Consider the following 12,035-nt stretch of genomic DNA (forward strand, 5'->3'; position numbering starts at 1 on the left):
CGGGTACACGCCACCGTGAAGCTCCTGCGTTTCGTTCCCGCTTACATCGCTCCTCCCCCAAAATCAGCGTCTCAGTCATACTACTGCATTCATTCCAATGAGACCATTTATGACATTGTCACGCCTGAACGGTTGGAAATAGAGGTATGTCTTCTTTGGCTTTTTTGTTCAGTATTATGAGAGGAATATGTGTACCAAATTTCAATGGTCTATGACACAGTAAATATTTTTCATCCCAGTTAACCAAAACCCGTGTATTTCAATGAGAAATGTCAGACGTTGCCATGGCAACACCTTTGAAAATAGAGGAATGGTGTCATTGACTTTTTTGTTCAGTATCGGAATAGGGATGTCCATGCCAAATTTCAAATGTTTGTGACAAAGTAATTTTTTTGTGTACCATTTAAAATTTCAAGGGGGCGCTGTGGAGCAATGTAATATTTGATATGTGTAAATTGCATATCTATGCACTCAAAATAAGATTTTAAACAAAACGTATATTAATGCCGGAAAATAGGACACAGCATGTTCAAGTTACGGACAATTTAGAATTTCAAAAAACGTCTTTTTTCTTTGAAGGCTGGCCACACCCACATTTTATAACTTAAAAAAAAATTAGGAGAGTAGCCTATAATCCCACATGTGTCTAATTTATTTTGACCAATTCGCAAGTTTCTTGAATGAATATCCAATGTGCAAAAAATTCAAATGTGTGAGGTAAAATTTTGAAAAAATGTGGTTCCGCCCACAATGGCCGACTTCCTGTAGGGTTTAGGGTGGGGTCATAATATAATTTTTTACTTGTCTTGACATGTTCTATGTTTGTACCAAATTTCATTTGTCTACAATGAAAAAGGTCTCTCATTGCCGCAATGTATTTCAAATTTTGAGGTGGCGCTATTGAGTCATTTTGTTACGTAAATTTTTTTGCACATCAAAATACAACATTTCTTGCCAATCTTGAATTTTAGGCCATAGTTTGATGAGTGTCATTGAAATGAACCCCATTCATTTCAATGACACATTTATTATGTTACCACGGTAACATAGTTGCAAATAGAGGTATGTTGTCATTGGCTTTTTTGTTCAGTTTGGCAAGCCAAATGCCCATGCCGAATTTCAAATGTTTACGTCAAAGTAATTCTTTTGGCCCAATTCAAAAGTTCAAGGGGGCGCTGTGGAGCAAAAAAAAACCCTGACATATGTAAATTGTATATGTATGTGTTCAGATCCACATTTTGAAAAAAATGTATATTAATGCCGGGAAATAGGACACTGCATGTGTGAGTTATGCACACTTTAACACTTCAAAATATTGCTTTTTATTTTGAAGGCTGGCCACACCCACATTTTATGATGTAGAAAAATCCAAGACAGTTCCAAGACAGAAAAAATGTGGTTCCGCCCACAATGGCCGACTTCCTGTAGGGTTTAGGGTGGGGTCATAATATAATTTTTTACTTGTCTTGACATGTTCTATGTTTGTACCAAATTTCATTTGTCTACGATGAAAAAGGTCTCTCATTGCCGCAATGTATTTCAAATTTTGAGGTGGCGCTATTGAGTCATTTTGATACGTAAATTTTTTTGCACATGAAAATACAACTTTTTTTTGCCAATCTTGAATTTTAGGCCATAGTTTGATGAGTGTAGAGCATCTATTTAGTCTACAACAAAGTGCAGTACTCTGATCCCCATTCATTTCAATGACACATTTATTATGTTACCATGGTAACATAGTTGCAGATGGAGGTATGATCTCATTGACTTTTTTGATCAGTATGTCAAGGAGGATGTATGTGCAAAATTTCAAATGTTTATGTCAAACATTGCACAAAAAAATGCATTGGAGTTTTAGGGGGCACTACTGAGACATTTTTCAAAATTTTTATAAACACAGGTAAAAATAATAAATTTTTTCACCAGTCTTTAATTTTGGGTCCAATAAAATTGACTTTTCGTTAACGTTCAGGGGGTCAAAAGTGGATTCAAAGTTGCGACCAAAATAAGAAGAAGAAGAAGAAGAATGGAAACGCATTTTCCACCCATTATTTTTCTCCTAAACCATAACAGCTACAGTCATGTGACTTTGTCACATTGTGCCCCATCACAAATAAGGCCACTGTGAATTTTTTCACACGTCTACGACAAATTGATTGTCTTCTATGAATTTTTGAAAATTAAATTTGAAGAGGGCGCTAGAGAGCCATTTTGTGAGAGAGTGCCTTGATTTGCATATCATTGTGTTCAGCTCACAAATGTGCATAAACACTGTATTAGCGTTTTCCCAACAAAAAATTTGTGAAAGACAAGTATTTTTTTGAAATATTCCAAAATTTGCGATTTTGTTGAAAATTCACCCTGACCATATTCAAAGTCATAATCAAAATGTAATTGATAAACTTTAATCACACATGGGTTTAGTGGGATTTGGCCAAATTTGATGTGTTTCTGATGAAAACTGTGCGAGAAAATGTCCTGAATGCGAGGGTGTGCACTTTTGCCGTTCACGGGTTTGATCCAATATGGCCGACTTCCTGTACATTTTAGGGCGGGGCCATAATATCATTTTTGTCATGTCCCGACATGTTCTATTTTTTGATGTGAGTTTCGGATTTTTACGTCGACTTTTTTCCGAGTCGGGCTCCCATTGGCCCCATGAAAATCAAAGTTTGAGGTGGCGCTACCGAGTCGTCTTGCGATATTTTTTCTCGGGGTCTTTTGTGACAATTAGAGCTCGTCGAGTTCTAATTTTTGACACCACTCACTGCCATGTCGGGGCGTGTTTACTACTTGATTTTTGCCATTTTCCACGCTCCGAACGCGGTTTTAATGAGTCCCTCGCCGGGACGGAGTCCCAGGCTCGGGCCTAATAATAATAATGGAAATTTTTTTTCCACCCATTATTTTTCTCCTAAACCATAACAGCTACAGTCATGTGACTTTCTCACATTGTGCCCCATCATAAATAAGGCCCGTGTGATTTTTTTCACACGTCCACGTCAAAGCGTTTGTCTTCTACGAATTTTTGAAAATGAAATTTGAAGAGGGCGCTAGAGAGCCATTTTGTGAGAGAGTGCCTTGATTTGCATATCATTGCATTCAGCTCACAAATGTGCATAAACGCTGTATTAGCGTTTTCCCAACAAAAAATGTGTGAAAGAGAATTTTTTTTTAAAATATTCATAAATTTGAGATTTTGTTGAAAATTCACCCTGACCACACCCAAAGTCATAATAAAAATGTAATTGATGTGTTTAATCACACATGGGTTTAGTGGGATTTGGCCAAATTTGAGGTGTTTCTGATGAAAACTGTGCGAGAAAATGTCCTGAATGTGAGGGTGTGCACTTTTGTCGTTCCCGGGTTTGATCCAATATGGCCGACTTCCTGTACATTTTAGGGCGGGGCCATAATATCATTTTTGTCATGTCCCGACATGTTCTATTTTTTGATGTGAGTTTCGGATTTTTACGTCGACTTTTTTCCGAGTCGGGCTCCCATTGGCCCCATGAAAATCAAAGTTTGAGGTGGCGCTACCGAGTCGTCTTGCGATATTTTTTCTCGGGGTCTTTTGTGACAATTAGAGCTCGTCGAGTTCTAATTTTTGACACCACTCACTGCCATGTCGGGGCGTGTTTACTACTTGATTTTTGCCATTTTCCACGCTCCGAACGCGGTTTTAATGAGTCCCTCGCCGGGACGGAGTCCCAGGCTCGGGCCTAATAATAATAATAATGGAAATTTTTTTTCCACCCATTATTTTTCTCCTAAACCATAACAGCTACAGTCATGTGACTTTCTCACATTGTGCCCCATCATAAATAAGGCCCGTGTGATTTTTTTCACACGTCCACGTCAAAGCGTTTGTCTTCTACGAATTTTTGAAAATGAAATTTGAAGAGGGCGCTAGAGAGCCATTTTGTGAGAGAGTGCCTTGATTTGCATATCATTGCATTCAGCTCACAAATGTGCATAAACGCTGTATTAGCGTTTTCCCAACAAAAAATGTGTGAAAGAGAATTTTTTTTTTAAATATTCATAAATTTGAGATTTTGTTGAAAATTCACCCTGACCACACCCAAAGTCATAATAAAAATGTAATTGATGTGTTTAATCACACATGGGTTTAGTGGGATTTGGCCAAATTTGAGGTGTTTCTGATGAAAACTGTGCGAGAAAATGTCCTGAATGCGAGGGTGTGCACTTTTGTCGTTCCCGGGTTTGATCCAATATGGCCGACTTCCTGTACATTTTAGGGCGGGGCCATAATATCATTTTTGTCATGTCCCGACATGTACTATTTTTTGATGTGAGTTTCGGATTTTTATGTCGACTTTTTTCCGAGTCGGGCTCCCATTGGCCCCATGAAAATCAAAGTTTGAGGTGGTGCTACTGAGTCGTCTTTCGTTATTTTTTCTCGGGGTCTTTTGTGACAATTAGAGCTTGTGGAGTTCTAATTTTTGACACCATTCACTGCCATGTCGGGGCGTGTTTACTACTTGATTTTTGCCATCTTTTCACACGTCCACGACAAATCGCTTGTGTTCTATGAATTTTTGAAAATGAAATTTGAAGAGGGCGCTAGAGAGCCATTTTGTGAGAGAGTGCCTTGATTTGCATACCATTGCGTTCAGCTCACAAATGTGCATAAACGCTGTATTAGCATTTTCCCAACAAAAAATGTGTGAAACATAAATATTTTATTGAAATATTGCAAAAATTGCGATTTTGTTGAAAATTCACCCTGACCACACCCAAAGTCATAATCAAAATGTAATTGTTAATCTTTAATCACAAATGGGGTTAGAAGGATTTGGCCAAATTTGAAGTGTTTGTGATGAAAACTGGGCGAGAAAATGTCCTGAATGTGAGGGTGTGCACTTTTGTCGTTCCCGGGTTTGATGCAATATGGCCGACTTCCTGTACATTTTAGGGCGGGGCCACAATATCATTTTTGTCATGTCCCGACATGTACTATTTTTTGATGTGAGTTTCGGATTTTTACGTCGACTTTTTTCCGAGGCGGGCTCCCATTGGCCCCATGAAAATCAAAGTTTGAGGTGGCGCTACCGAGTCATCTTTCGTTATTTTTTCTCGGGGTCTTTTGTGACAATTAGAGCTCGTCGAGTTCTAATTTTTGACACCACTCACTGCCATGTCGGGGCGTGCTTACTACTTGATTTTTGCCATTTTCCGGGTTTCCGACGCGGTTTTAATGAGTCCCTCGCCGGGACGGAGTCCCAGGCTCGGGCCTAATAATAATAATAATGGAAATTTCTTTTCCACCCATTATTTTTCTCCTAAACCATAACAGCTACAGTCATGTGACTTTCTCACATTGTGCCCCATCACAAATAAGGCCCCTGTGATTTTTTTCACATGTCCACGTCAAAGCGTTTGTCTTCTACGAATATTTGAAAATGAAAATTGAAGAGGGCGCTAGAGAGCCATTTTGTGAGAGAGTGCCTTGATTTGCATATCATTGCGTTCAGCTCACAAATGTGCATAAACGCTGTATTAGCGTTTTCCCAACAAAAAATGTGTGAAAGAGAAATATTTTTTTGAAATATTCCAAAATTTGCGATTTTGTTGAAAATTCACTCTGACCACACCCAAAGTCATAATCAAAATATAATTGATAATCTTTAATCACACATGGTTTTAGTGGGATTTGGCCAAATTTGAAGTGTTTGTGATGAAAACTGTGCGAGAAAATGTCCTGAATGTGAGGGTGTGCACTTTTGTCATTCCCGGGTTTGATCCAATATGGCCGACTTCCTGTACATTTTAGGGCGGGGCCATAATATAATTTTTGTCATGTCCTGACATCTACTATTTTTTGATGTGAGTTTCGGATTTTTACGTCGACTTTTTTGCGAGTCGGGCTCCCATTGGCCCCATGAAAATCAAAGTTTGAGGTGGCTACCGAGTCGTCTTTCGTTATTTTTTCTCGGGGTCTTTTGTGACAATTAGAGCTCGTCGGGTTCTAATTTTTGACACCACTCACTGCCATGTCGGGGCGTGTTTACTACTTGATTTTTGCCATTTTCCATGCTCCGGACGCGGTTTTAATGAGTCCCTCGCCGGGACGGAGTCCCAGGCTCGGGCCTAATAATACTGGAAACGCATTTTCCTCCCATTATTTTTCTCCTAAACCATAACAGCTACAGTCATGTGACTTTCTCACATTGTGCTCAATCACAAATAAGGCCCCTGTGAATTTTTTCACACATCCTCGACAAATCGATTGTCTTTTATGAATTTTTGAAAATGAAATTTGAAGAGGGCGCTAGAGAGCCATTTTGTGAGAGAGTGCCTTGATTTGCATAGCATTGTGTTCAGCTCACAAATGTGCATAAACGCTGTATTAGCGTTTTCCCAACAAAAAATGTGTGAAAGAGAAATATTTTTTTGAAATATTCCAAAATTTGCGATTTCGTTGAAAATTCACCCTGACCATATTCAAAGTCATAATCAAAATGTAAATGATAATCTTTAATCACACATGGGTTTAGTGGGATTTGGGCAAATTTGACGTGTTTCTGATGAAACCTGTGCGAGAAAATGTCCTGAATGCGAGGGTGTGCACTTTTGTCATTCCCGGGTTTGATCCAATATGGCCGACTTCCTGTACATTTTAGGGCGGGGCCATAATATCATTTTTGTCATGTCCTGACATGTTCTATTTTTTTATGTGAGTTTCAGATTTTTATGTTGACTTTTTTCCGAGTCGGGCTCCCATTGGCCCCATGAAAATCAAAGTTTGAGGTGGCACTACCGAGTCGTCTTTCGATATTTTTTCTCGGGGTCTTTTGTGACAATTAGAGCTCCTCGAGTTCTAATTTTTGACACCACTCACTGCCATGTCGGGGCGTGTTTACTACTTGATTTTTGCCATTTCCGGGTTTCGGACGCGGTTTTAATGAGTCCCTTGCCGGGACGGAGTCCCAGGCTCGGGCCTAATAATAATAATGGAAACTTATTTTCCTCCCATTATTTTTCTCCTAAACCATAACAGCTACAGTCATGTGACTTTCTCACATTGTGCCCCATCACAAATAAGGCCCCTGTGAATTTTTTCACACGTCCACGACAAATCGCTTGTCTTCTACGAATTTTTGAAAATGAAATTTGAAGAGGGCGCTAGAGAGCCATTTTGTGAGAGAGTGCCTTGATTTGCATATCATTGCGTTCAGCTCACAAATGTGCATAAACGCTGTATTAGCGTTTTCTCAACAAAAAATGTGTGAAAGAGAAATATTTTTTTGAAATATTCCAAATATTGCGATTTTGTTGAAAATTCACCCTGACCACACCCGAAGTCGTAATCAAAATGTAATTGATAATCTTTAATCACACATGGGTTTAGTGGGATTTGGCCATATTTGAAGTGTTTGTGATGAAAACTGTGCGAGAAAATGTCCTGAATGCGAGGGTGTGCACTTTTGTCATTCCCGGGTTTGATCCAATTTGGCCGACTTCCTGTACATTTTAGGGCGGGGAGATAATATCATTTTTGTCATGTCCTGACATGTACTATTTTTTAATGTGAGTTTCGGATTTTTATGTTGACTTTTGTCCGAGTCGGGCTCCCATTGGCCCCATGAAAATCAAAGTTTGAGGTGGCGCTACGGAGTCGTCTTTCGTTATTTTTTCACTGGGTCTTTTGTGACAATTAGAGCTCGTCGATTTCTAATTTTTGACACCACTCACTGCCATGTCGGGGCGTGTTTACTACTTGATTTTTGCCATTTTCCGGGTTTCGGACGCGGTTTTAATGAGTCCCTCGCCGGGATGGAGTCCCAGGCTCGGGCCTAATAATAATGGAAACGCATTTTCCTCCCATTATTTTTCTCCTAAACCATAACAGCTACAGTCATGTGACTTTCTCACATTGTGCCCCATCACAAATAAGGCCCCTGTGATTTTTTTCATACGTCCACGTCAAAGCGTTTGTCTTCTACCAATTTTTGAAAATGAAATTTGAAGAGGGCGCTAGAGAGCCATTTTGTGAGAGAGTGCCTTGATTTGCATATCATTGCGTTCAGCTCACAAATGTGCATAAACGCTGTATTAGCGTTTTCCCAACAAAAAATGTGTGAAAGAGAAATATTTTTTTGAAATATTCCAAATATTGCGATTTTGTTGAAAATTTACCCTGACCACACTCAAAGTCATAATCAAATGTAATTGATAATCTTTAATCACACATGGGTTTAGTGGGATTTGGCCAAATTTGAAGTGTTTGTGATGAAAACTGTGCGAGAAAATGTCCTGAATGTGAGGGTGTGCACTTTTGTCGTTCCTGTGTTTGATCCAATATGGCCGACTTCCTTTACATTTTAGGGTGGGGCCATAATATCATTTTTGTCATGTCCCGACATGTACTATTTTTTGATGTGAGTTTCGGATTTTTACGTTGACTTTTTTCCGAGTCGGGCTCCCATTGGCCCCATGAAAATCAAAGTTTGAGGTGGCGCTATCGAGTCGTCTTTCGTTATTTTTTCTCGGGGTCTTTTGTGACAATTAGAGCTCGTCGAGTTCTAATTTTGGACACCACTCACTGCCATATCGGGGCGTGTTTACTACTTGATTTTTGCCATTTTCCATGCTCCGGACGCGGTTTTAATGAGTCCCTCGCCGGGACGGAGTCCCAGGCTCGGGCCTAATAAAATAAATAAAAACACAACAACACTAATTTGTTTAGACAATAAAATGTGATTTTCAACTTTAAATGGTACTACCATCCATCCATTTTCTTCCGCTTATCCGGGGCCGGGTTGCGGGGGCAGCAGTCTAAGCAGGGACTCCCAGACTTCCCTCACCCCAGACACGTCCTCCAGCTCCTCCGGTGGGACCCCAAGGTGTTCCCAGGCCAGCCGAGAGACATAGTCCCTCCAGCGTGTCCTAGGTCTTCTCCGGGGCCTCCTCCCGGTGGGACATGCTCAGAACACCTCCCTAGGGAGGCGTCCAGGAGGCATCCTGAACAGATGCCTGAGCCACCTCAGCTGGCTCCTCTCAACGTGTAGGAGCAGCGGCTGTACTCCGAGCTCCTCCAGTGTGACTGAGCTCCTCACCCTATCCCTAAGGGTGCGCCCAGCCACCCTACAGAGGAAACCCATTTCGGCTGCTTGTATCCGCGATCTTGTCCTTTCGGTCATTACCCAGAGCTCATGACCATAGGTGAGGGTAGGAACGTAGATGACTGGTAAATCGAGAGCTTCGCCTTCCGGCTCAGCTCCTTCTTCACCACAAACGGACCGATACAGCGACCGCATCACTGCCGACGCTGCACCGATCCGCCCTGTCAATCTCACGCTCCATCCTTCCTTCACTCGTGAACAAGACCCCGAGATACTTGAACTCCTCCACTTGAGGCAAACCACCTTTTTCCGGTCGAGAAATATGGCCCCTCGGATTTGGAGGAGCTGATTCTCATCCCAGCCGCCTTCACACTCGGCTGCAAACCACCCCCAGTGCCTGCTTGCAGGTCCTGGCTCGAAGAAGCCATCAGGACCACATCATCCTCAAACAGCAGAGATGAAATCCTGTGGTTCCCGAACCAGACCCCTGTGGCCCCTGCCTGCCACCTAGAAATTCTGTCCATAAATATAATGAACAGAATCTGTGACAAAGGGCAGCCCTGGTGGAGTCCAACATGCACCGGGAATAGGTCTGACTTACTGCTGGCAATACAAACACAGCTCCTGCTCCGGTTCATACAGGGACCGGACAGCCCTTAGCAAAGAGCCCCGGATCCCATACTCCCAGAGCACCCCACCACCCCGGTCTGCCAGTCCAGTGGTACTGTCCCGACCGCCGCGCGATGTTGCAGAGACGTGTCAGCCAAGACAGTCCCATAACATCCAGAGACTTGAGGTACTCGGGACAGATTTCGTCCACCCTCGGAGCCTTGCCACCGAGGAGCTTGCCAACCACCTTGGTGACTTCAGCCAGGGTGATGGTTGAGTCCGCCTCTGGGTCCCCAGTCTCTGCTTCCTCCTCGGAAGACGTGACGGTGGGATTGAGGAGATCCTCAAAGTATTCCTTCCACCCCGCGACAACATCCCCAGTCGAGGTCAGCAGCTCTCCACCCGCACTGTAAACAGTGTTGCTTCCCCCTCCTGAGGCGTCGGACGGTTTGCCAGAATTTCTTTGAGGCCGTCCGATAGTCCTCCTCCATGGCCTCCCCAAACTCCTCCCAACCTCGAGTTTTTGCCTCTGTGACTGCACGAGCCGCGGCCCGCTCGGCCCGCCTGTACTCATCGGCTGCCTCAGGAGTCCCATGAGCCAACAAGACTCTATAGGACTCCTTCTTAAGCTTGACGGCATCCCTTACTTCCGGTGTCCACCACCGGGTTCGGGGATTGCCGCCGCAACAAGCACTGCAGACCTTATGACCACAGCTACGAGTGGCCGCATCGACAATAGAGGTGGAGAACATAGCCCACTCGGAGTCCTCTGACAGAGGGGTCTGCCAGACGTTCCCAGCAGACCCTCACGATGCGCTTCGGCCTGCCAGGTCTGTCCGGCTTCCTCCTCCGCCAGTGGATCCAACTCACCACCAGGTGGTGATCGGTTGACAGCTCAGGCCCTCTCTTCACCCGAGTGTCCAAGACACGCGGCCGGAGATCAGATGACGCGACAACAAAGTCGATCTTCAACCTCCGACCTAAGGTGTCCTGGTGCCATGTGCACCGATGGACACCCTTGTGCTCGAACATGGTGTTCGTTATGGACAAACTGTGACTAGCACAGAAGTCCAATAACAAAACACCACTCGGGTTCAGATCAGGGAGGCCGTTCTTCCCAATCACGCCCCTCCAGGTGTCACTGTCGTTACCCACATGGGCGTTGAAGTCCCCCAGGAGAACAACGGAGTCCCCAGTCGGTGCACTGTCTAGTGCCCCTCCCAGGGACTCCAAGAAGGCCGGGTACTCTGCACAGCTGTTTGGCCCGTAGGCCGACACAACAGTGAGAGACCTGTCCCTGACACGAAGGCGCAGGGATGCGACCCTCTCGTTCACCGGGGTGAACCCCAACACGAAGCGGCTGAGCTGTGGGGCAATAAGCAAGCCCACACCAGCTCGCCGCCTCTCCCCGCGGGCAACGCCAGAGAAATGGAGAGTCCAGCCCCTCTCAAGGAGTTGGGTTCTAGATAAATGGTACTACTTTCTGTTATATTCTGTGTGGCCTTATATCTGTGTAATCCCTCAGGTAGGTTACATAGTGGTCCATACTAGTCTTGTGGTCTTGTACTTGTTCTGATACAGCTCCAGATCATTCCATTTCAGGAAAGGTTAATTTCTGTCCTGACTTCGATACCTGCTTGAATGAGTATCTAGTTTTGATAGCAGTTTTAGTTTTGATTAGTATCTGAATTTCTTTTGACAGGCCTAGATGTGACAGAGAATTCTGAAAATACAGTAATAAAAATATACCGGCACACTTGAACCATGAGGAGCCCCATTGGCAGGTTACCACATATAACCTTTATGCTTACTGAAGGGCCCTTTGGTTAATCTGACATTTCTGTGGACAAAATACATTCTAGCTGTTTAATCACCCTGTTTCATAAAAGAGCCATTTATAAGTGAACGTTTGAGCATACTTGAAACGGAATGACGCTGTGAAGTAAATTATACAATGGAATTGGTTTTGCCTCATTATTAGCTTACTCCGAGTTGTGTTTTTGATTTGATTTGTGCAGGTTTGAGTTATCCTGTATCGTCCTGTATTTGAGGTGTGACGGAGTGTAGGGCAGGGCAATATATTGAAAAATGTATATCGCGATTGTTGGAGTCTGTTGATGCCTACAAAAACCAACTCAAAACGCTCTCATTTGGTCAAACACTTGAAGGTGCAGCAATGGCTCTACTCCGAGCTCCTCCTGTGTGACCGAGCTCCTCACCCTATCTACCTAGCTATAGTGATATTTGTGCACTTTTGTGGTTTAATGTGTGCTCTATTCCAAGACATTTACAGGCGTATTTTGCACATTCCTAATTAGAGATCGACCAGTCTGGGTTTTT

This window comes from Periophthalmus magnuspinnatus, chromosome 3 (genome assembly GCF_009829125.3).
Source record: "Periophthalmus magnuspinnatus isolate fPerMag1 chromosome 3, fPerMag1.2.pri, whole genome shotgun sequence".
NCBI classification, from domain to species: Eukaryota; Metazoa; Chordata; class Actinopteri; order Gobiiformes; family Gobiidae; genus Periophthalmus; species Periophthalmus magnuspinnatus.